The 25,471-nt window shown below is 45.5% G+C and overlaps 1 protein-coding gene across 3 annotated transcripts in view; it reads right to left on the bottom strand.

Annotated features, from left to right (window-relative positions):
* The window catches only part of SHROOM1 (shroom family member 1), a 214,481-nt gene that overhangs the window by 107,181 nt on the left and 81,829 nt on the right, over positions 1-25,471 (bottom strand). Inside the window, exon 1 of one of the 3 annotated variants that reach the window (XM_085618062.1) lies at positions 9,004-9,086. The exons of the other annotated variants lie outside the window; for them this stretch is intronic. The gene's annotated coding sequence lies outside the window, so the exon portion shown is untranslated. Of the gene's footprint in view, positions 1-9,003; positions 9,087-25,471 lie in introns of those variants that run through there. 3 annotated transcript variants of the gene reach the window in all.

Raw genomic sequence — 25,471 nt, forward strand, 5'->3', positions numbered from 1 at the left:
GTCAGCAAAGTTTCACTTCAACAACACATGCATGTCCTTTCATCAATCCTCACATCCACCATTCAGAAGTAGTAACTGATCTACACCGCAGACACAACACTGCAACAATGTCACCTAAACAGCAACAACGCCTCCAAACTTCCACGTCATTCTCAGCAACAGACAACAGTGTCCTTCAGCACAACGAAAGAAACTAAGTCCTTCAGCAGACGCATCAATATAAACAAGCATTGGAAATGCACTAGGGCTCACATTTTTTTGATTTAGAGATATTGGCATAGCTCAACAGCTACTGGACAGAAATAGTCACTTTGCAGGTGCAGAACAGAGCATAGCTCCGTTAAACGGCCTGAAAAGATAAAACGATGTTGATAAGCCTACGAAATACAAAGGCAGATCAGGATGACCAGGAGGATCCGGGATGTATTGGGATGGCCAACCCAAGCAAGCAATGAGTGAAATCGTCTGGGCATGACCCAAGCTCGCAAAGTTGGGAGAATCAGACACAATGCACCAATAAAAACCCTGTATTTCTAAAAGGCACAACAACGGACAAATGGTAATTCATGGTCATGCCAAAAGCCGATTAAGGAGATAACAGGTCTTGCAGACAGTGCATGCGCACTGCCTAGGCTCAACCTAACAATGCTCCATAAAGCTCCATAAAACGATCTTGCTGGCCACTACTCAACACAGCCCATTGCTACCTGATGTATCCGTCTATGCCAAACCTTTTTTGGACGCTTGGTGGGCACTTGGTATGTGAAATTCATTTGCTGGAATGCATTTACATTTTGAGAGAAGAAAACACTATGAAAAAACTCTGTTCACTAAGTACTTGCCCATAAGAAAGACCACAAGATCAATCTAAAGTACATTATGTTGAGGTTAAATAGAGGATACTTTTTTCGGACGTCTAATAGCCTTGGCCTCGCACGAAAAATCTGCATACAATTTTGTACTATAAAATGTGAGACTGATTCATGAACCACATTATCAAACACAAATTCAGACACAAATGGCCAAGAACCATGTGCGATTCCCGCAATGCCAGTATGAGAATCAACCAGCCGCCGATTGGTTGTTTACGCAGTGGATTTTGCAAAGTGCTCACTCAGTGGCTGAACCAGATTCAAGCATCTCGTCTACAAGAACAATTTTGAGGGGCTATATAAAGACAAGATGGCCATACGCCAACACTGGGGGTTAGCCGTACATACATGGGGTGTGGGAGGAATAAGGGAGCAAAAATGCACCGTTACCCCCAAAACTAGTTGAAGAATGTAAATCCATCAGTCCTGATTTAGGAACTAAAGAGAGCAACTTATGTGGTGTTAAGACCCGACTCTGCAGACAAATCTCATTTCTGTTATACTAAACATCACGGTTCTAGAAGCAAAAACAAGTTGGTTTTTTGTTTTTTTCCAAAAGGTAGAAGTTGTGCTCCTCACGACAACCACAACACAAACACTGGAAACGTCACACACATCATACTTTACTAATTCTGACATGCAAGTATAATTTACCGAAATTGGATGCACATTTCAGAAATGGTGAAAAACGTGCGATTTAGGGAGCAGGGTGTATCTTAAAGTCGTGCACAAAGCAAATAAGTTGCTTTCACGACTACCATGTGTACTACTGAACAAAACTATTACAAATTCACGCTGAGCACCGTGAGTAAACAACGAAGTGGGCCAGTTAAATAAGAAAGTACAACTTTTTTTGTTCTGTATCTGCACAAAAGGTCACAAGCATCAACAAATAAAATTTCTCACTATCCTTACACCATTACATGCATGAGTCAACAAAATGCCTACAATGCAGTGGTTAATTTGTGCCAGTGGTTGCTGGTGGGCATCAGCTGCCTTTTATTTCTGGGGCCTGGGCCTAGATGCCACCTGCTGTACTGCCTTGGTCCCTGTTGAAGCAGTGAGACAGCAGAATAGTCCATCGTTTAATTCTAATGAGCCTAGAAACGGAAGGACAGCCAATACAGAGAGCCTTTACCATATAATTGTATTAGTATTCCTTCTTCTATTTACATGAACAATGCAAATGAAAGTAGAGTAAATGTTCATACACTGCTATCCGCAATAGTCAGAGAAGCGCCATTGTTAAAAAATAAAGTTTTGTGCACCCTGCTTAAATGCCATGCGGAATAGCTTATTCGGTAACATTCAAGAAATAGCTGTACAATGGAACATTAAGTATTCGTGCAAAGGCAAGGTGACCCAGCTAAGGGTCTCATCATGAAGCTCAAAGTGAGGTATGAGCGTTGCCATCATGATCTACTCAAGAAGTTTTGTCAAGTGTGGTAAATTTGTTTCAGCTGAAATTAGACTTCTGGGTGAAGAGGGGTCTTCTTAAGAAGCGGGCTGATGGCCACTCACATGGTAAATGCACTCCCCTAATACTTGGGTCACGAGGGATGGTTCCTAGCTCTTAAAACATTTGAGCTCCGTGGCGGCTCGCATAGGGCGTGCTGCGGAGAGGTGGGGCGAGGCGGAGGAGTGGCAGGTAGTAAACTCGGACATACGACGGAATGGAGGAATGTAATTATTACGTTCCTCCATATGTCCAAGTTTACTACCCCCCACTCTGTCCCGCCCCCACCCCGCCCCGCAGCATGCCCTATGTTTGAGCTGAATAACACAAGTAGATTGACCAGAAGACTTATTCTTTACATTTATGCGCAATAAATGGTTTAGTTATGATCAAACTGAGGCACGGTGGTTGGAGCATCGCTACTCCTGTATCCAGGAGTGTTACTCTTCGTGTTGGTGTGTTCTTTTGTTTCGAGTTGTTTGCTATACTGTGAAGTTTAGCACCATTGGCGAGTTAAGAATGCATTTCTGTATGTTTTTTGGATATTTGCAGAATACATGTCCGTTGCTCTGTGGCCACTTCAGTGTTCTACCTTGGCCCCCTAAGATTTTATGTGATTTTTTGCAAAAACTCCTTAACGTACGTTTTAATGCTTGAGAATGTTGGTACTGTTTCTGACACCTCTACTTATGAAGATTAATTTGCACTTAAGAAGTTTTTTTTTTCATTTATATGCTCACATGACATTTTAAACGTAGTTTAGGTCATATTTTTTCCCCCAACAAAGATAATGCACTGTAATGCGATGGTTATTACCGAAGTCATATAATTATTTGCTTTCACTTTGGTTAAAGCCCTCCTATTGCAGTGGTATAGTGACCGTAAAGCATACCACAGCATGACAACTCAAAACATTCCTGTTAGAGGTGATGCATTTGCATGCTACGTGGGTGTGCTAATTTTGGGAAAGCCCAGGGTAGTCTGCTTTGGTTCAGTAACTGACAGAGCTCAAACTACACTTCTCATTGGAACCAAGAGACATTTCTGCAAACTGAGAGAACTAAAAGGAAACTACAAACCAATTCTGTTTGGAAAGATGTCTGGCCTGGTACGAAGCACCTCACCGTCTCCTGCTCCACTGTAAAGCACAGAGATACGTCTGTCGGTGCAGTGACCAGAACCCTTATGAAGCGAACGTTCACATCCTTGTACACTACCATTTACTCTCTCCTGATGCAACTCTCCATTAGACTCTTGCTTCCTTACTGAGATTGCCAACAGGTGAAAGAACTACCCTAGACTTTCATCAAACACACTATGCTCACGCTCACTACTGCTGCTAGGGCAGAGGGTACGTCCTTGTCTCAAAGCTCTCTGGTGCACTGAACCCTCACTGTCCACCTCTTCTACTGCTCGTGTGATCCTGAGTCAACGTAGTCAACAAAGTTGAAGGCCAAGAAGCCAGGCAGAGAATTAGATAAGCCAAAGGGGGCAATTTTCCTTCAGTATACAAAATCAATGTCAAAATCCGAAACCAAGTATGTCCTAAATTTACTTGTACATGGTCTGGATTTTATCGGCTCCCTATCATTCATTTATTTTTCAGTTTTAAAGTATGCTGCATGTAACCTTTCAGTCACTTCCCTTCACAAGATGGAAAATACAACAAATTTTGCTCCGGAGAAAGTGGGGGCGAAAGCGTCAGATAGTTGCCCCTGGCTGATGTTCTGCAATCACTGCCCATGTTAAATCTGCAGTCAGCTACAATCAGAGTATAAACACTGCAGGTTTCAAAGATCTCCTGAACCCATGTGGGTGGAAGCTGATTTCAAAGAGGGGCTGTGGCATTTCACAGCCTTTGACCTTGTTGCCCAGGCACCTTCCTTCATGTTTCATGCATATGCATGAGTATTGGTGAATCAAGTCAGCAGCTGTCCCGTACCCAGATATCTTAGCAGTTCTACCCAGCGAGTAGTTTGTAGGAGCACTGAGAATTTTCTGGATCATGGAGAGTTGCAAATCAACATTCTTGACTACAACACTGATACGCCCCTCCTGTCCACTGTGCATCGCTCTGTTTCTACGGATCTAGGCCTGCAGTAACTATGCATATTACATACATGAAAGCCAGCAAAAACAGCAAGGAAAGGCAGGCATTCAACATTGAAACAGTCATGAATGGAGAAATGGCTTTCAGTTTTCTAGATTGGCTGTGATGGTGAATAGGCACATGCAGAGACCATTTTTTGACACTTTTCTGAAGTCCTATATTTGGAAATTAAGACGCTTCTCTGCATTCCAAATGGAATAGTGTCTGAATATCCCAACCAATCCCTAGTGGAGTCAGCTCGGACGATTGTTGCTCTCCATTGCTTAATACCACTGTACCACTGTGTTATGCTACTCACTTTCTTCTACTCCATCAAACATGTAATACTTTAAAGGTGCGGCCAAGTGGCATCAGCTTGCTACCCAACAGCAGGGAGGACGGTGCTGAGAATGCTGGTGTAAGAAGAAGTCCAAGGTGGCAAGCAGCCACAAATCAACGCTACCTTCAATAATAAATTGTATTATAATAGGACATCCATCAGTGGCATAAGGCAACTTGAGGGGGCCTCCCAACAAAGTACATGGAGAAGCCCCACCTACGGAGTCAGTCAGAAGCTCTTAGGCCAGGGTACTGTGCTGCGGGGGTCATCTGAAGCTTGACCCTCCCCCATCCAAAGGGGCTGGAGGGCCTATGTTACACCACTGACATCCATATCAAACCTACACAAGCTAGCACTGCATATGCATGGAACATTACGCTTTATGTTGTCTGCTTCAGAGAACCACACATAGTCAAGGCTGCTGCCTATAAGCAGCAGTGGGGTGGGTGGGGGCGAAGGGGTGGGGGGAGAAAAAAAAACGAGAAAAAAAATCACTTCCCTCCCGGACGGCCACCTGGCTGGCCGCTGCCTCTCCTGTGTCTTTTCCGGTCCTCTTCCTGGCTTCTTGTTAGGCAGCCGGAAGCACCAGGGCTCCCACGCTCCCCGCAGCCAATCATAATACTGCAATGCAGCATTGTGATTGGTCTAAGCATCGTGACACAACACAGCGCTCAGCCAGGGGCTGGATGGGTATGTTCTCCATGCAGGCTGTAATGCAGCCTTCATGGAGAACAGGGAAGTGCACATCAGTGTTTTGGGCGGCCCGAGAGGGCTGGTCAAACAGTCATTGAGCATAGGAGTGTTCTACCACTCCTTCGCTGCTCTGCAGCCGTGCGCCGCCCCCTCACGCAAGCTGCTGCAGCAGGAGGACAAAATAAAATCATAATAACATTACGTTATCATTTAATTTTTTTCTCTCTTTTGCTGCTTCCTGGCAGTGGGGCGATGCTCCTCTGCCGTAGCAGAGGAGCCACCACTGACCACGCATTTACTAATTTACAACTGACAGAAGCACACATTATCTAGAAGCCACCAAGGGTGTTACTTCACCAGGCCTGTGCTTATCATTAGGAACATACAACCTTCGCACTGGCAGGTCTGTGCCAGCAGACAGCCCAGAAAGCACACACTGTGTTGTTAATGACACCCAGCTCTCATCAGATAGTCTGCTGCCAATGGCACAGGTACTTAGGGTGAATAGGCAGTGAAAAGCCTGCTGCTTTCAAAAGCTTTTCAAGAGCACGGAGATAAAGGCCAGGTACTTATGCAAGAACAGGACCTGCGGTAATGAGTTTGGTTAATGCGATGCAGGCCCTGTACCTCCCGTGAGTGCAGCGTGTGAAAGTAGAATGACTTGTTTCCATGCCTTACCCACCTATACTTTATTATGAATATGTCAATGCTCGGACATGCCTTAACTTGTGCTGATACATTTTATTTTTGAATTACAAAGCTGTTTTTATATTAACCTGAAGAACACATGAATTGTAGTGTACAATTAAGTTTCATGTATTTGCAAAGCACAGTAATCATTTTGTTGTTGTTGTGAAATTGCACATTTTCTGCAAAAAGTAGTAAGCATAGCCTTGTTTTGAAGATTGGCACCACGAAGGGGGAAGTTGTGAAAGTGTTGGAGTCAGTGCTCGCATGTATTTTTGTATACAAACTTCAAGAACTTTTAACATTCTTTCTTGTGAAAAGATCCGGTCATCTGCTCATTATTTACCTTTGTTTAAATAACCGTATTGTTCACGTGGTCTCGTATCCATTCACTTGTGCTTGTGCTGAGAAAAAACTGCATAAAATGTGCTAAAATGTATGGATTTTACCATTGTATGCTGCAACTGGATAGAAAGTGGAACCTCTGGTCTGTTGAAACAGCGATTGTTGTGCATGGTTGTGCTTGCATAGTGGCTATTTTTTTCATTTAACACACACTTTGCCGATATGCTTCCCCAAAGTGTTGTGCTTAATTTTACTAGAGCTAGTCGTATGTTAAGCAAATACTGTGTCATCGCTCTATATATGTGGAAGTCTGGTCACTTTGCTACTCTTTATAAAAAATAAAAAAATAACAAAAGCTTCAGTTTCAACTGGACAAAGCCCCATTACTTCCACTTCTGGGCTCCGGGAAACAAAGGAAAGGTCTTGCTATTGCTTTCAACCCTCCCTGGATGGAGAATCTTTGATCACCCTGCACGGTGCCTCCTCTCTCGCATCCTCTACTGAAAAAAGTGATTAAAATGGCAACTTCTTCACAGCTACGAGTTTTCCTGCTATTCTGGTTGACGGGTGGTGGTGAGCAACAGGCCATGTTTTACCAAAATGTAACCCAAAGCAACGCTGTCAGACAACTTGCTGTATTGGGTTGCGTGAATGGAGCCAGCAGAAATGCACCGTATCTACTAAGATGTGGTGCATTTCTTCTGTCTCCAAGCGCTGGCACACATTTGGCAGCCTAGTGCCAATACATGCACCCTTGCACCATGCTGCAAGGGTGCCTGTGTTACAAGCAGGTTTGTTTTAATACAGGAAGGGACACCTTCCTTCACAAAAATAATCCTTTGAGGTATTTTCCTCTTTCTATGTGTGCTGCAGAATGAAGGACGCACAGAAAGAGGAAGTAAGGAAGTAACCAGGAGAAATAAAGATATTTCTCCTTGTTACACCTCGGTCATGGAGGTGCAAGGGAATGCCCACACTTCACCCATAGAACACCTCCCTGCCCCAAGGTAATGCAAGGCAGACTGATGTGTGACATCATCAACGGCCATCTTTTCCTCAACATCACAGTAACGACAGGAGATGGACAGGGTGTGGTGAGAGTGTATTCATAGAAAAAAAGATGTCACACCCCAGAAGTGATCACCATTTACCAAATTACAATTAAAATATTTTTTCCAATTAATTCAAGACGAGTATATTGGGGTCACATAATGCCATTGAATTAAAACACTTTCCACCAAAGTGAGCTCCAGGTTTATGGGAGCGCTCCTTGGGGCCTACAATCAGACATATTGGATGGGTGAAAACATTTGAGCAAAATACTGAGAAGCAGAAAAGCTGGACCGTCGACTCCCTTTATTGATATTTGTTAAGTCATCCTGGAAGTGCATGGCAATGTGAGTAAATGAGTTTAGTACAGTGCACAATACCAACTGACTCGCCTGTACGGAGTTGGGAGACAGTAGGGTATGCCTTTGGTTAAGAATGAAAGGACAGAGCACTGGGGCCTGATGCCCCACTACCCCGTGCACTTGCAAGTGCTAGCACCACATTCGGTTATTGATGAAAACAGGGTATGAACGGAATTAAAACTTTATACCATTCTATTTTTGGCCTCTCTGCGGAGACTGCCAAAGGAGTGTCAGATTTCTGACAATTGCTGTAGTGGAAATTGGAGGAAATGGTGTGGAACAGGAGTTGAGTCATAATTATGGGACAGACGGTGCAGCAAGGAAAAGGGCTGAGGTACTGGAATTTTACAGCGCGATGTAAGGCGCTGTTGCAAAGAAAGGAGCAGAGGAAAATATCATACAGCAAGTCAGTAGCAGAATGATGACAAATGATTCAACTGGTCCCCCAATACAATTGTTAAAAACACATTTATGTTTTTGTTTGTAGGCTGGAGAGATACCAAAAAGCACTGGCTGCTCCCACTGCTTGTGTGGAAACAGCAGAGGAGACTTCAAAAACATTAATTCCACATGGGGAACTCAGGAACAAAGACCCAAGACCGCCCACTGCGCAAAAAGAAGAAAATACTGTAACAACGAAAACTGTAATAATCATGTTTTACCAAACCTGTGAACTGACGGACCTTTAGGAAGACAAACCGTTGTCAAAGACGGTTCCATTTATGGAGTGAATGTCAATAGAGTACCCGATAATGGGAGAGCGAGCTAGCCGCGCCCCTCGGCTCTGTGCACCCACTCCTTAGCTCGAAATGGTCTAATATATACCGCAGAAGTACATATTTAGCGCTGTTAACAAACACGTGTTTTTGTAATCCGTACAAACGTTTGGCTTTCGATAAAGACAATGACTGCTGGGGGAAAGGGCATTGCCCAGCAGCGCTTATGCACCCCAGCATGCCAATAACTTTGCTCTCAGTTCTTAAGTTTTTTTAGGCACAGGGCTCTACACTTTATAAGATGCAGGCACGTAGAAAAGTTCCAACCGAGGAGAAAGCCTCTTAACGTGAGAACAGTTGCTCGACAACACTGCAAGAACGCATCTCACTCACCCTGCCAGCTGCGACCAACAAAGGCTCTTTCTTGTGAACACACAGCTCGCAGCCAGTGCGAGATTAACACTTGAGGGCCTCTCTCCCACCGGCCTTCCCGGATGACAAGTCCTCGAACGCGGCTTCGTCGACAACACTCACCGAAACCTCCACCTGGAGATAGATAGAGAGGTCTTCACAGCTGGGGCTGTCCGCGCGAGGCTCCCGGGCGCGAGGCCGCCGTCACCAGGCACGCATGCTTGGCTGGTGTCTACGAGAGCGCCCTGGTATCTATGGCTCGTGGAGGGCCCGGGCAGGAGGTGGCCTCGCGCCAAGCTGCAGAGGCAGAAGCGGGTGGATTCCTCACAGCGGTGAATGCCGGCGAGAGGAGCCCACCGCGGTGAAGGCCAAAGTCTTCCCCGCAGCCTGCAAGTCGGTATCGGTTTCTGGAAAAGTATGCACGTTTTGTTATGTTTTCCACCACACAAGTTCCGGTTTATGGCTCATACGAGGGTTGATTACATTCAGTTAGGCACATTTCGCAGCACGCTCAGAGCCTACCTGGTTACAGAAATTCAAAACCCTTAATAAAGGTAATTCCCTGGTTCTTGCGTCTGGAACTGTGCCTAAGGGGGCATTCTGAGCAGCAACGCGGATGCTTTGCTTGCTTCTCAAACACCACGGGATAAAAAGGAAACCATATATCCCCCTTCCATTGGTAGTAGGGATGGTCTCCCCGAGGCCTTCAGCAAATATCAGATGACCCTGGGCTTTAAGGAGAAGCACCCGCTCCAATATCAGCTGCCCCGTTTTTTTGCTTTTTTTTTTTACTCTACAGCCACTTTGCTGCCATTTGAGATCTTTCTTAAATTCTGTTGCGTTTCTGAAGAAGGAAGAGCGCAGCCAAAAGCTCTGTAGTGGGCGTAGTATGGAGTGTGGTGCTAAATATGCACTCCTTATGCAACAGCTGCCACATGCCGCACAGAGCCTATGATTCATGTTTCGTATAGCACAGACCAGCAAAAATGGGCGGCAGAGAGCCAGCTGTACATATGGATCCCAGCAATGCACACTTGAATAAAAATAGAAAAGAGGTGGAGAAAACAACTTGAAAAGGACCAATGATGTACATAGGCGCTAGTGAGAAGACGTCGTCAAATGGATGCAAGCATCGATAGGGGAGATCACAAAACGTACAGGACCGCAACAAACAATCAGCAAAAGAAAAGTCCGGGCTGGAGTGTTCGCAGGCTACAGAGACGATCTCGTCCTCAGATATGGTAAGAGCACTTTATGTGACGGACCATTTCAATAAAGGGAACAATGCGGACATCGCTGCTAGGCGAATTGCCCAAGGTCACCTAACCGGGCCAGAGCCATCATGAGCATCTAAGATGGGTTTGAGTGGAGTGTTGAAGACAGGGGACTATTCACAGCTTTCACTGGGTATGTAGATTGAAAATATAAACTATTAGGTCACCAGCGTTGGTGAGTTGGATTCCGACTGAGTATTAGCAAACTGGAGGCAAGAGTAACTCGAAGGGTAATACAAGAGACTAATGTAGGTCCTACAGCCTGGGGCAATCTGGGTTCCTCATCCCTTATGGGGTCAACGCTCAACCAAGATGAAGCCTTCGTGGAGAAAAGTGATGGGGTGGTCTTAGGGCCTGGTAGGATAACAGGTGAAGAGGGCCCATGTCCTAGGATGAAGAGGCTTACCATTGGGGAACATCTGAAGTCAGGCTTTCAGTAAAGTCTTTAGCACAATCAGTGCATTGGGCATTTACAACAGTATTTGACTGCATAGAACGAAATAGTACTTGACTGATGAATGAGCAGAGAGCGTAAAGTCCCACAGTGTACAGCAGTACATTTATCAAGCCTTAGTCATGATTCCAGCCCATCATTATGGGCTGCACACCCCCTCTTAATTATCTCTAGAATGTGCCTTGAAGCATCTAATTACATTCAGATACATCGAGCCCTTGACGCTGCTGGAACTGTGAGTATTACAACGTTCTGGTATATGTGTGTAACTGAACTATTTGATTAGTTATGTATGAAAAAAACGCCCATACCGTAAAAAAAGAAAAAAAAAAAAAATTGCCTGGTCGGTTCTGGCATCTGGAAATTGGAACACACTCCACTCAGAAATCATGCAGACCAAAGACCACACCTCTCATGGGAACACGGTAAAGACTCAGTGTACTCACGTCTGTGGTAGACCATGATGCACGCCATCTGGAACAAGTTTTGTGTAAAGAAGAGTGCTTCTAATAAATGTAATCACCTGCTCACTCACCCGCTCTCACTGTAAGTTCTTCATCGCCAGAGCAAGTGTGGTGAAGAGCTGATTGCCTTGGGCACCTCTGGCTCCGGTACCCCGATCCACCGCATTTCAAAGACAATAAGCCAAGGTGTGCCCAAGATCGGAGAGGATGCTCAACTTGCAGTGTTGGCCACACAAGAGAACACTTTCGTCTTTCACTTCTATTATGAAGTGAACCTCACGGTGATCTCCTTCCCATTCTGATAGTTTCGAGGGCTTTTATGGTTTTTTTTACATATACATATTTTTCCTCCACATTCATATTTCCTTTGCAGGCAAGAAATCATCTTTCCTCCTGCAAAGACTTGCATACAGATTCTTGGAATGAGTCCAATGTCTAAAACTAACCCTGCCGAGGAGTGTATAAACTTCATTGCAAACATTTCCAAAATAGTCTCACCTCGAAACATAATTCACTTTAAAAACTGCGTCTGGAGAAAGAACCCAACCATATATACGAGCAATATCAACATTATTCAACAACTCAACAGTGTAATATGACGTATATACAGACGATTTAGGTTTACTTTAGTTAGGAATGAATCTATCCAAACACAATTCCTGACAATCATCAGGCACAGTAATGAATGTTCGTAGAGAAGAGCACGGACTTCAGTAACCCCGCACAAAATGTTGTGTTCTCAAAGGGAACTCAAGTTTGGGGAAAACTCTTTTTACGGTCACATGGAAGGCCAAGACAGATGTGTAAGATACTCAACTCCCATTTCAATAGACTCTCGCCATACTGCCTGGACTCCAAAATGTCACCCGTTGCTCTCTCTGGAACCTCATTCTCAAGGATACGCCAAGTCTGCTCACATGATTGTTGAATATGTAGAAATCGGAGACATTTAGTGCCAGGCATATATCACCTGTACCTCACTGCAACTAGAGTATGAAATGGGACCAGGGGAATGGCTGAGATACCTTTACTGGGACACGCCCTCAGAGATTATATCCGTGAGGATACGACCCTGGAAGATGCGTTCCCCCTAGAGGACGGACTATTGACAGGACCCTCACCATAAAAAGCAATATCCCGATATATAAGAAAATACTAAACAATGCCCCAGACACACCAGGAGCAATACAAACCTCATGGGAGGGTGACCTAGGTTTCCTAGAAGACGAGGAATGTAGAGATGCCATCCAGGGCCCGAGGGAAGTAGCAATACGCTCCAGATTTAGACTGATCCAATTAAAAATACCACGGACAGTGCTACACTGACTGGGGCGAACGGAGAGTGGTCTCTGTCAGAGGGGGTGCGGGCAGGAGGCCTCCTTATTTCACCTGCTCTGGGACTGCCCGGTGATACAACTGTATTGGCTCGAAATAAGTAGACCAATGGCCAGATTAGTGGGAGCCGAGGTCCCAGTAGAACCAAAATGCTTCCTGCTATTGATAACAGGAGAGGAAGATTGGCAGAGAAACACAAGACTCTGGTTAACACTGGGCGCAGTTGTTGGTTAACACTGGGCGCACTTGTTGCTAAACATAATGTTGCAAAGAACTGGGGAAGAGCCACCCCCCCCAAGAGTCACAGACTGGGAATCAGACCTGAACTGGTGCCAACAAGCTGAATGCACAATATATAGAAACAGAGGGTGCCTTAAGAAATGGGAGAAGATTTGGGGATCCTGGCGACCACACCGTGGTCTGTGTGAGGAAGGGTGGGGCCCTAAGTGAGACAGAGCAGCCGACAATGTTGATCCGAGTTTTATCTTCTCCAATATCAAAAGTAGAGAAATGTAATGTATGATTTGGAGATTCATACACTTTCTGTATTGTTGAATTGCCTACCGAGCACACCAATAAAAAGAGTTATAAAAAAAAAAATTGGAGGAATTTAAAATCTCATATACTGAAGTAATAAAAACGTGGGCAATTATAGGAGCCTCTAACCATTGGTAGCGGACTTGGAGAAATAACAGCTGTATCAACATCCACGAAGAAGGACTCGTCCAAATGGAGGAATTTGTATTTACAGCTCTGCCAGGTACATACAATAGGGTCCTGCTAGTAATGGAGAGGGTAAGGCAGTTTGTGACTTACTGAAGATATCAAACAGAGCCAAAACATTCCCTTTTCCATGGATGAAGCAAACGTGTGTTATGTGAAGTTCAAGAGCTAGGTAGTCTAGGCCATCTGGAAAATAAATAGAATAAAATAAACAAATACTCTGATTTGTAGAGCGCAGCTAATCACCTGTGAGGGTATCCACGTGCTCTCCATAGGCAGGGGAGATTTAGTGACTTGCCCAGAATCACAGGATGTTGAGCCGACACCGAGACTCAAACCTGGATCCTAGCTCCAAAGTCGGCAGCTCTGGCCGTTACGCCACATCCCTCAAGACTCTTTAAATCTTACCACAAGTTATTTCAACCACTCATTACCACTACTGTAGAACACTGGTTACCTACAGCGCTTGTAACATGCGAGGTTGGTATAGTTTATCAACAGTAGTGTCATTACAATAACGGCAGTGATGTCTCCATCCCTCTAAAGAGGGATACTCTTAATCCTGTTAGTATCTTTATCCCTGTTGGTAGTGCTGTCTCTTGCTTAGGTGGGAATGGAGGCTCCATCTCTGTGGGTGGTTCCGTTTCCATCCCTTCTTCAGTTGCTACAGCCATCTTGTTTCCACTGCTGTCTTTCCTGATTGGCGGCACAGTCTCGATTCCCCTTGGCCGTGCTGCGCCTAGCCCTGCAATAACCAGTGGTCTGTATATCCCTGTTGGCAATGATGTCCCATCTCTTCCCACTTTGACAGTTCTATTTCAGGCACTGCAGTTTCTCATGGTGAGGACATTTTATATGAACATACGTGGCCGTGCTGTAGCTGGCCTTCCACAATACCCAAGCCAGATGTTCCATATAAGTACACCAAAGATCTCTTCAAAGTACCCTTGCCCTCCCTTGCGTTGTGGTGGGCAGGTACAAGGCTTTCTCTGAAGAAGATGCTGAGAGGTGCAAAACAACTAAAGAAATAACTAGAGTAAATTTTAAGCGAAGCATGTAAAAAGTAAAAATAAATTAGTCAACTAAAACAAAAGGTGCGAGAAAATCAATCTAGGGAAAGTGGAGAAAAATATGTTTAACAATTTCAGTGACAGTCAATGGAAGTAACAGTCAACATTCAAGCCCAGGTGAACCAATGTAATCCTACAGGAAATGGTGCTCCTAGACTTGGGCAAATATCGGGCCAAATCTGGTCTTATGCTGCATGTCTTATCTTGTGCATGTATCTGGACCCCAGAGCCACCAGAACAGGCTTCTTGGCACTTGCTCAAGTAGCTGCCACTGGGACACGACAGCAGAGTATCCCACTATCCAGAGAGTAAATCAGGAAGCTGGCTTTACTATCTCCAGTAGGTAGGTTAAGCCGGAAGAGGACGCTGGAGCGTGAGAGAACATCCTTTTTGGGAACAGGGAATCAAGAATGAAATCTTGATCCAAAACGAATACACAGTTGTGTGTGCCCAGTCTGGCATTTTTGAGGGGACAATCATTTGTAAGTAGTGCAATTTTCAAAACCACCAAGTGAAAATCGTAGTCGTTCACAAAACTGGCCTAAATACTCTTACTAGAATGCAACATTTCAAACATCAAGGAAGACCTGGTTCGGGATATCCCAAATCAGACATCTTCCTAATTGCAAAATGGTAAAGGCCTCTGCTGCTTGCCAGGAGCTCTCTCTCCCGTTGTTCCTCGCTAGAGCTAAATCACAAGAAAGGCGTGGGCCTGATTGCACCCAGCTAGGCCAAGGGCTATTTCAACTCTAGGAGGAGCCTCATTGATGTCAAGGGTTTTAAGCCAAGTGTGGCTTAAGGAGTGAAGAGTTCTTGTGGAGTGACATCTATGCAGGGCCACTGGAAATGTGTGATTCTACGGCAGCAGCAATTTCTGCATAGTTGTAAATTTGTCGTAATTTCCACATAATTCACCATCTACTGCATAACTTGCAGATTTTACCCCCAAAAAATATATTACTAGCTCAAATGGCTCACAAGCTACTAAAAGCGCAAGTCCTCCACACAGTGGAGGACTGCTTGCTAAGGTCATCTGTTGACATTTCAGTTGCTGGTTCTTTGCGCCAGTGTTAAAATTGATACTAATGAGGTACAAATAAGCAGAAGAGATTCTAGTAGTGCTAAATCCCTCATTCTAGAACCAGACAGATTTAAAAAAAAAAAAAAAAGAAAACACCCAGCTGCACTTTTGCTGGATCTGTTCCGGAAAGGTAGAACTCACTACCACCCGCAATGAGAGCAATTACGTCCTTCAGGCTTTTCAAGAAGGAAGTTAAAAAGCCTTATTAATGGAAAAACATGTGTCATAAGAGAACTTTTATAACTGTAATTCACACTAGTTCATTTGGTATCTTATTGTTTTGTACCATCCTCTCCGACTTCTATGTAGATTGTATCATAAATGTTTGGTGCTTACTGCAGGAAGCTGGCTCTGTATATATTGTACCAAAGTGAGGTAAAGTGTGCACAGAGTCCAGTGTAAACCAAAAGGTAGGCAGAGGTAAAAGTAGATAGCGCCTTACTCTCTATTTGTGGTAGTGTGGGCGAGCAGTGAGGCTTTATCAGAGGGTAGTGTTAAGCATTTGTTGTACACACTCAGGCAAGAAAGGTTACACACTCAAAGACAGAACTCAGACCAATTTGTTTTGTATACACATATTCTTTTAGATATTTTATTTCTAGAACTAAGAAAGCCTGGCACAGGTAAGTGATAAATACTTTGCAGTAATAAAACAGTTTTGAATTGCAGTTGTATATATACTTTGGTTTGGTTACAGTTTGAATTACTGGTATTGCAATACTTGGAATACTGTACATATACTTTGTATTGACTTTTACAAAGTAGGTGAAGTTGATTACTTTTCTTACACGGTGCAGTATACCTGGATCCTGCACTGGGACATTTCCTGTAAACAGGTACGTAAAAGCATTTTGGTTATTTTGTTACAGTTTTAGAGACTTTTATCGATTTTCCAACTCCACACTTAGAAACTTTTCACAGAAAAATAGTCAATGCTATCCTATTGAGAAAAATAGGGTTATTGGTTCAAAGGTAAGTATTCGGTTGTGAGAGTTGGTATTCTGGGATTAGACTCAGGGTTCCTCCAGGGTCAAGGATGCACTCTTGTTACACCCTCAGCAGCACTAGGGCGACCGGGTGCAGAGTGCTGAGGCTCAAATGTTATCCAAAGGGGGTAAAGGGACCTCCAGTTGGTAGCTGCTTACGAGCAGGCCACAAGGTTGTGGGAGCAGAGCTCCTGTACTTAATCTCAGGGCAAATGGAGGTTCAAGACAGCACCAAAGGTGCACCCTCAGCGGCACTAGGGCAGCCAGGTGCTAGTGTGCCCAGTTACTTTCAATGGGGAACCTCCGGTTTGCAAACACTGTGCAGGCTCGGTGACAAAGGTCTTCTGGGTGCGACCACCACTTGGATAGGTAAGTTGGGATGGTGAGGGTTGGTTAGACACTGTCGGTTGGGCCACCCAAGGCTGTGGGGTGTCGGTGCAGGGGTGTCTTTTAGAATTGGATCTTACCAGCTCCTGGTCGCAGTTGGGGAGACCTTCCGGTTTTAGGCTGCAGGCTTCAGCTGAAGGCTTGAGGCAGGTCAGGGATCACTGGATCTCAGGTCTGGATCACCGGGGAGACATCCTTGTGGTGTTGGGCCACTCAAACTCGGGCCGTGGGTGCAGAGTGGTGCAGACTCGCGGATTTTGCCTGAGCTGGAATCTGTTGCTGAACAAATCCGGTGTTCACGGGAGACAAAGTCTTTGGTTTGGAAGGCATGGCAGGTCCTCTGGGTTCATGAGGTTGCTGGCTTCAGGACACACCGTAGTTTCGCTTCTGCAGGTTCAAGGTGGGGACAAGCCGGTAGGGCTGGGGCCAAGTCAGTGGGCATCCGCCTCTTCTTCGCTTCAGCACAGCTGTTCGGTTCTTCTTCTTTTCTTCTTGTAGTTTGTCTGAGGAGGCAAGGTTCGGGGTGCCCCCTAAATACTAGATTTAGGGGTGTTTCAGGTAAGTAATGGTTGGGTCCAATGGGTCTCTTCCTTGGGTGGGTACACTCCCTATTATGCCATCCTCCAGTGGGAGGGGGGCATGAGCCTGTTCCTGGCTGGCTGAGTCCCCCCATCTGCAAGATGGCGGGGACTAAGCGTTGGGTTTCCTGCCGATTCTCCTGCCGAAAGTGGGCGTTTGAACCGGTGGGGGCCAGTTGCTGAAAGCAGCAACAGGCCTGGGGAAGCTCACAAAGGCGGCAGGCCTTTGAAGCTTCCCTCTCGTGGACTCTGCCCACCCTGGGGGAGGAGGCTTGGCACCTCGTCCCAGAGATGTGCATTGTTTACGACCCTCGAGAGCAGCAGGCTCTCGACCCAGGGGTCCAGAAACATGTCTGGTGATGGCAGCTGGCGAGCAGCCACTCAGCCTGGACACTAGTGGTAGGTCGTTTTTCAGGGGGCATCTCTAGGATGCCTTCTGTGTGCATTTTTCATTAAATCCTACACTGGCATCACTGTGGGTTTAATGTGCTGATACGTTTGATACCAAACTTCTCATTTTTCAGTGCAGCCATTATGGTACTGTGGAGTTGTAATGACAAGCTCCCAGCACCATATACTATTAATGGCAGCACTGCACTTACAATGTCTAAGAATAGACATAGACACTGTAGAGGTACAGGGCTCAAACACCTGTACCCTCACCACTGGTGTAGTGCACCCAGCTAGAGGGGTGACTGATCTATGCCATGGCGGTGGGTTGCAGGCATGGCACACAGGCATGTGTGCCCTGTTGACTCTTCACTTTGTTCTGCACCAAAACATACAGCCTGCAAAGGCAGTGTGCACGTGTAAAGGTACAGGGCCTCAATGTGTGGCACAATTAGTGCTTCAGCCTTTAGAGGCCTTCCCTGCTCACAGTGCCCTGGGTACCTGTGGTACCATTTACCAGGGACTGACGTGTGGCCAGAGAGTGCCAATTGGGTTTGGTCTTCAATGCAGTTTTAGGGCAAGAACATAGGCCCTGGGTACCTGAGTGGCAGGAGCCCAGGGCACACTCAATCAAAGTACATCAGCAGTTCAGCAACATGTGGGGGCAAGCATGCAGAAAGAGGGCACTTTCTCACACTTACTGTAATGCAAACCTCATTAGCACTTTGTATAGCGCTCTGATACCTTGATGGTCATTGTTCGCGCTATATAAAACACTATAGATCAAATAAATAATTGTGTTGAAATGACAAAGTAACACAGTCACAGATTGTGTAGCATTATTTGCCTTTTATTGCCGTGGTGTATACGTTTTTCAACCGTGGTGCATAATTTGATGCTTAACTGACCTATTGTTCCAGTGGCCCTGCACATACCCGCCTTCGGCTGGATTTACAAAGGCCAGATGCAGTCGGGTGGCATAGGGAAATCTGTCTGTTCTAGTCCATGCTGCCTCGGCCGTGAACTGCAGTTTGTAAAGTATTTTTAAATTATCTGCTTTTAAACCCAATTGTTAATCGCTGTGAAAGCTTATCAAATTCATCACAAAGCTCATGCTTTTCGGCACAGAACTGTGCGAAACGTGTCTGTTTGTGGGACATTTTTTAGCAAAGTGCCACATTGTCAAAATCATGCTTAAAGTGACAGTGTCTTGGTTTATGTATTTATTCAGATATTCTGCTTCTTGTCTCAGGCGCTAAAAGAAAGTCCATCGCCCATCTGCCTGTGGCTTGGTTTCCAGGTTAAATCTGTTGATAAACTGCTGGAATAGGGCAGTGTTAAGCACAGATTCTGTGTCATTGGGACAGGATTCATCTGCTGCACATTCACCTTCTAGGAAAGGAATGGGGTATAAGGGGTAACCAACATACTTCCGCACCCACCTTAGTGGACTCCAGGTTGCATCTAAAGCATTATATGAAGGGGGCATTCACTCAGTGGTTAATTTGTAAAAAACATAAGTGCTGGGGCTCTTGTTAGGAGACAGCTTGCACCAGCCCATTTCTTCTGTTAGCGTCGCTTAAAACGGAACCAACTACTAACCATGAAAGTTGGGAGAGGACGTGGTGTAATGGCCAGAGCTGCCGACTTCAGAGATGGGGAACCAGGTTTGAGTCTCGGCGTCAACTCAACATCCTGTGATTCTGTGCAAATCACTTAATCTCCCAGTAACAAATGATTCCTTAACCGGTGCTCATGAAAAGCTCTGGTGTTTATGATTAAGTGCCAGTGCTGAGCAACGGAAACCACTGGCTCAAATTAAACACTGCAAGTTGATGCACTACGCATCTTTCATCGTGAAAGCAGGCTTTTTGTCTCGTTTAAAGTATAAAAAAAACACATTTTGATGCTTATACTTCTAGTGTGCCCCCTTCGCCAAGCCTTTACTGCCCAAGCCAGCTTGATCTATTCACACCTCAAAGAAATAGTGAACTGAAGACGCAGGTGCTGAGAGGACCCCTGTTTCACAGTACAATACGCTGAAATGCTGCTAGCAGAACTATTGGTCATGATACAGCACACTTCATTGCATTACCCGTCTCCGAACACTTAACCGAAAGATGTCATTGCCAACCTTTTTTAAGGTGCTCAAAAGGGGGGTTGGCCGTGCTAAAATTAGACCATCCTATTTTCAGGCTAGACGAAGGTCTCTGCAGCAGGTGATCAGCCCCCTGAACTATCTTACTGAGCTTCTACTAGAATACATAGGCCTCTCTCATTTCAAGATTAATTGAATCCACAGAGGGTTTTGGAACCCTTAAGGCGAACAGATTCCAGTCTATGGACACTGACTGCAAAAATGTGTTTTGTCAAGCCTGGATTTCCAAGGCACAGAATGGAGTATGTGGGTGGTATCCAAACCCAGGACTTCCAGATGTCTTAGAGCTGTCCAACGGAACATACACACCCTCATCCCAAGAGCGGAAGCCTAGTTTCAAGTCAGCCCTCAGCTCCCACCTCTTTCCTGTTGGGACCCAACACGAGCACACACGCCTACAACCAACCCTGACCACAGTCATGGGAACATGTGCCACATAATACCATTGACTCTTTCAGCCAATCACTCTCGGTCTTTGTAGCCCCTCCCCCACCTATGGCCTAACATTCCATTTGATTGATGTGAAGACGCTCTCTTCTCACAGAAATGCAGTGTACAAATCGACCTAGTTGCCAAAGTACCTCACTGGGCAGGAGATGTGGCCTAAAGGGTGGGTGACCAAATCTGGACGCAGGGGGCCTGGGTTCAAATCGCTGCATCAACACTTCACCAACATCCTTGTCTCTTAATTTCCTTTTGTGTGCAAACCTCAGCACCTAGAAACCGGTTAATGCTGGTAGTAAGCGCTACTTAAAACGAGCTAGAATGCTACGCAGCCTGAAGTGCCTAGAAGAGAGTCGTTGTTCACAGGGTACCACGCGAAGACCCTCTTCGCTCTAGGCATGGACTGCTGAACGGCATTCCTGCTTGTGCGCAGTACAATGCCTTCCCATTCATTTCCGCTGATAGCATCAGGTAAACGAGGAGGGGCCTCTCCGACCCGGGGAGGGCTGGCATCGGACCAGGGCACCGCGGACCCCTTCTGCTGGCAGGGCAGGGTGCAGCCGGAATCTCTCGGTGCCAGAAGACAGGATCATTTGCCCTCGGACCCGTTGACGTGAAAGGATGGCATTGTGCTGGTAAGCCGCTGGGTGGTTAAGCGGCCGCAAGGAATGCCGTCGTTGGGTTTGAGAAATGGCCTGGCAGCATTCAGCGGTGGACACTTTACACATTCCAGGCCACGAGCCCACGTTGTCCGTGTAATCTCCTTTTCACGGGATTAGGCAAGGAATGCAGATAGCCAGCAAAAGGCCCGCAATAGGTGACAGGAAGTGACACCCGAGGTAGGCACTTACCGCACATTAATATAGCACACGGGGAGTAAAAATACACGAGGGGACGTGGGGTCAACAAGTCTTTGAGAAAGGCCTGAAGTCTATTTTAAGGTGATGCTGTCGCTGGTGTGCGGCATTCCTTCGAATTTTCGCTTGCAACCACTGAAGTTCAAAAGAGGACGTTTTCAGTTAAAATTTGAATAATCCTAGGGTCTGAGCATGGTTTGAGTGGACTGGTGCAAAATCCTACAATAAAGTAAGTCTAGTTTGTAGATTACTGGGGATGTCTCTTTTCTGCGTAGGTTAAGAAGGAAACGCATTACAGCGGAAAATATAAATTATTTTTCAGTCTCAAAACACCATCACTAGAAAATGCACACTCTAAAAGAATCCTAAAGGTCGATTGGCAAACGATTTCATATTATTAATATGAACATCCCTATACTTATTTAACCATAAAATGAAATTTTGTACTTGTATAGCGCACTGCTGCCCCAGCGACGGAGCGTCCTGGCGCTTGTGCACATACCGCTGTGGAACCCTTCCTGGCTTTTCCCTGTGAAATGTCCACTCCTGGGCACCCCCAAGGTGAAGCCAGGCATCCCCAGCGCTGTTGGGGCCGTTGTGGAGATTAAGCAAGCTATTGCCCAGAGTTGCAGGATGGGACCCATGATTAGAATAGGCACCGAGGCGAGAAATGTCAGGTCTGAGGAAATTGAGCCCAAGACCCGCCGAGGCGGGAATTGAACCCTGATCCCGGGCCAGATCTCTGAATCAGGGTCTGCCGCTCTAACCATTGAGCCACACTTCTCCACCATAACTAACATGGCAACAAATGCTAGAGAGGGGCGGGTCCCATAGTAACATAAAATGGGACAGAAAAGGGCAAAGGGTTTTTATTTATTTACTTAAGGTTTTTAATATGTACTGTACATGTAACCTCGCCGCGCTTCCAAACACACATACATTACATAGATTGGCCCAAAAAAGGCGAGGTGAACTTTTGAGTGAGGTTTATATCAACGGAGAGTGATCGTGAGTGTCTGTGATGCGCTCTTGGGTTGTGGTCAACGAGAGGGATATGTGGGGGTTGTTCTAATGGTGAGGAAGAGGTTCCTGATATAGATCAAGGGGTGCGGATACGTGCTTTGCTCTGAAGGCAGTTGGGGTCCTGCAAGTGTATATAGCTTGAGAATCTCAGACATGCTTTTCGAGGAACCAGTTGTGAGTGGAAAGCTTGCTCGAATGGTTCGATTTTCAGGAGCTTTTTTGAGACCCAATCTTTGTGTTGGGCTGTCAAGGTTGAAGTAAGCGCATTCAAGAGTCTAGGAGCATGAATTCCAAAAAGTATGCCCTGCTAGATTTTATTTCCTGTTCAACTTCTGCTAGAAGACAGACTGTATTCAGGGTGCCCTGCAGTTTCCAGTTGGTGCATTACGGAGGCCAGTTTCCACAAGCATACTGGCCCCTGGTTCAGGTAGGCCTTTTTTTTTTTTTTTTTTTTTTTTTTTAAAAGGTCCAGCCTACCAACCAGAGCAAGCTGACCTATAGTGAGCTTTTCAAGATCTCACAGTGGCTTACAGCCAGCCCGTAGGTTGGCTCTATTGTCACTCATTTGCTTGAATATTCAATGGCTTTCTAGGTCACTGGTTGTCCAACTTGTGGTTTGTCCTTTCTCTGGAGCATAGCCTCTTGACCATCTCGTTGACTGGCTAGCTTAAATCCTTCCACTGCTCACTTTGAGGGGACTACTTTTTTCTATTTGCGTAAGCACTTCACGAGAGTGCATCTTTTCCCACTCTCTCTTCCCACAAATACTTGCCGTGCACTCTTTGCTGTCCTGCTTATGTTGCAAGCTCTTTCTCATGTGCCACGCCTCGTCAAATGTCCTGCCTCCCAGCCCTCCATGTTCCTTTCGCAGGTGTGCTTCATTCCCTCCCCGTCGCTTCCCCCACACGCTCTTCCATTGCCGCTCCTAAGCCCACTGTCTTGAAAGAAAAAAAACACACAACACACACAAAACACACACACACACACACACACACACACACACACAAAACACACACAATATCTCGATACAAAACCAGACAAATTCAGCAGTTATAGTTAGCTGAGCTAACGATAACTCAGGCCCCCGCAATGCACTGCTTATGACCTCACATATTACATCACTCATGACATTGTCACGATAATATCATGATGACATCTCTAATGAAAAATAAAAGGACCATTGAATGGAAGAGCTAAAGGCTGATGTATGTTTGTCCATGAGGTTATTTATATAGCACAAACCTAGTGCTGGATAATAAAGTGGGTACAAAGTGGAGGTAAGTGAGATTTGCTTACTAACAGGAGGAATCTCTTTATTGGTACCTCAGGCCTGGGCGTAGTTTGCGGAGTTTTGCTACGTGGAACTCCGCGAAGTTACAAAACAACTCCGTGAAGTTCCGCGAGTGGCGGAGCGCAGTGCGAACTGCAGTTTGTGCTGGTATTCCTGCCGCTCGGGTGGAAATTCGACCCGAGCGGCAGCTTGCGAACTTACCGTTCGCGAGCGGGGAAAAAAACTCTGCTGCACATCGCGAAGCAGAGTTTTCTGCACTCCGCAAGCTCCGCGGAGTGCAGAAAACCCCGCAAACTCCTCGAACGGAGCGAAGTTCACCGCCCAGGCCTAATTTATGTATGCTAAACAATCTAGGTGCTGAGAGAATCTTTGAAGGCGCCCTTGTATACTTCATTGCAACCTACTTTAGAATATCCAACATTGTTTTATCCTGCACACTGTCACCTAGCCCTGATTTCACCCCGAACTGCTTTTCTAAAACACTCTATGTTCCCTTACTTTGTCTTTACAAACCCCCAAACTGGGAGACTAAGAGGAGAATCAGGGGCGTAGCTTCAGGGGCGTGGTTACTGTCCCCTGCGAGATAGCAAATAGTTGTGTACAGGTGTTTTTAGTCAGTTATGGTGAGAAATCTGTCAGATTTCACCAGATACAGATAGACACACAAACACACACACCCCACCCCACCAGCCCGCTTTGTTTTGAAGATTTTTTAAAATGTTGGTTATTTGAAAAAATATTGTGTTTTAAGTACCCCTTGCAAACTGCACTCCCTTTCCATTGCCCCTTAAATTCCCCTTAGGCACCGCTTCTCTTGTAATGTATTTTAAAAGGATGCATCTGCATAGTTGGAAAACCTCAAGTTTACACCGCCCTAATGTTACTGACCAAGCTACGCCCCTGATGAGAGTGCAGCTTTTAGCTACGTTTCCTCTACATTAGCTGACTCCATGTCATGATGCTCTGAAGGCTCTGGTGACATGATAAACCATTGAATGAGAACCCAAGCGTGGCTGGGCTGAAAAACAAAACCAGCCCTGGTGAAATGGTTGGATACACTGCAGGAGTCGGCAGCTAGAAAAGGGACTCTTGAAGCCTCCCCCTAGCCTGGAGCCCCTTGGTGTGCCAGAGTGGCACAAAAGCCTGTCTGTCCCATAGGGCGTTGGGTTTATAAACATCACCAGAATGCTGAGAATTTAATTAACATACCCGGTGCAAGATTACAATGGTGTGTTCTGACATCACAGGAAAAACTAAGAAGGCTTTTTTGGGGGGGTAATAGTTTTTATTTTACTTTCTGCATAAAACAGTACAAAGAGAAATGGTACAATGTGTAACAGCCCATGGATGGTACGGTGAGTAACATACAGTAATACAGCTGTGTATATATTGCTCAAGGGGGGAGGGATAGGTAGACACAAAGAAAGAAGGTAGTGGTGGGGGGGGGGGGAGGGGAGATATAGCAGGGGGCAGAGTAAGCGCCCAGACTAATAGGTGGGCCAGATCAAAAGGAATATGTGCTTAAGGGGGATTGACTTTGTGTAGATATGGGTCTGGCTTAGACCACAACCGACGGGCGGAGCCGCTATTGAAGTTTGTGATGTGTAAGAAGCTCTGACAACAAGAAGTCTGACTCAGGTTAAATCAATCTTTTAAAAGTGTTTTCATTTAAAAGTAAAACTTGTTTTGAAAAAAAGAATCCAAAAATAAAAATGTACTCTTTGCGGGGTATGAAGTCCATAATAATGCATCTAGTCAAAGAAGCACCTTGATGAAGCATTCCATTAAACAGAGCGTCCTGCTACACACAGCCCCCTGGTGCAGCCATCATAATACGCAAGGAATAGGCATGCTTTCCTTCAACAGAGATCATCTAGAAACGTAACTTATTTTGGACATAGTTCTGTGATGCACAATAGTCCGGCATCAACTAAG

Source organism: Triturus cristatus, chromosome 7, assembly GCF_964204655.1.
Source record: "Triturus cristatus chromosome 7, aTriCri1.1, whole genome shotgun sequence".
Taxonomy (NCBI): domain Eukaryota; kingdom Metazoa; phylum Chordata; class Amphibia; order Caudata; family Salamandridae; genus Triturus; species Triturus cristatus.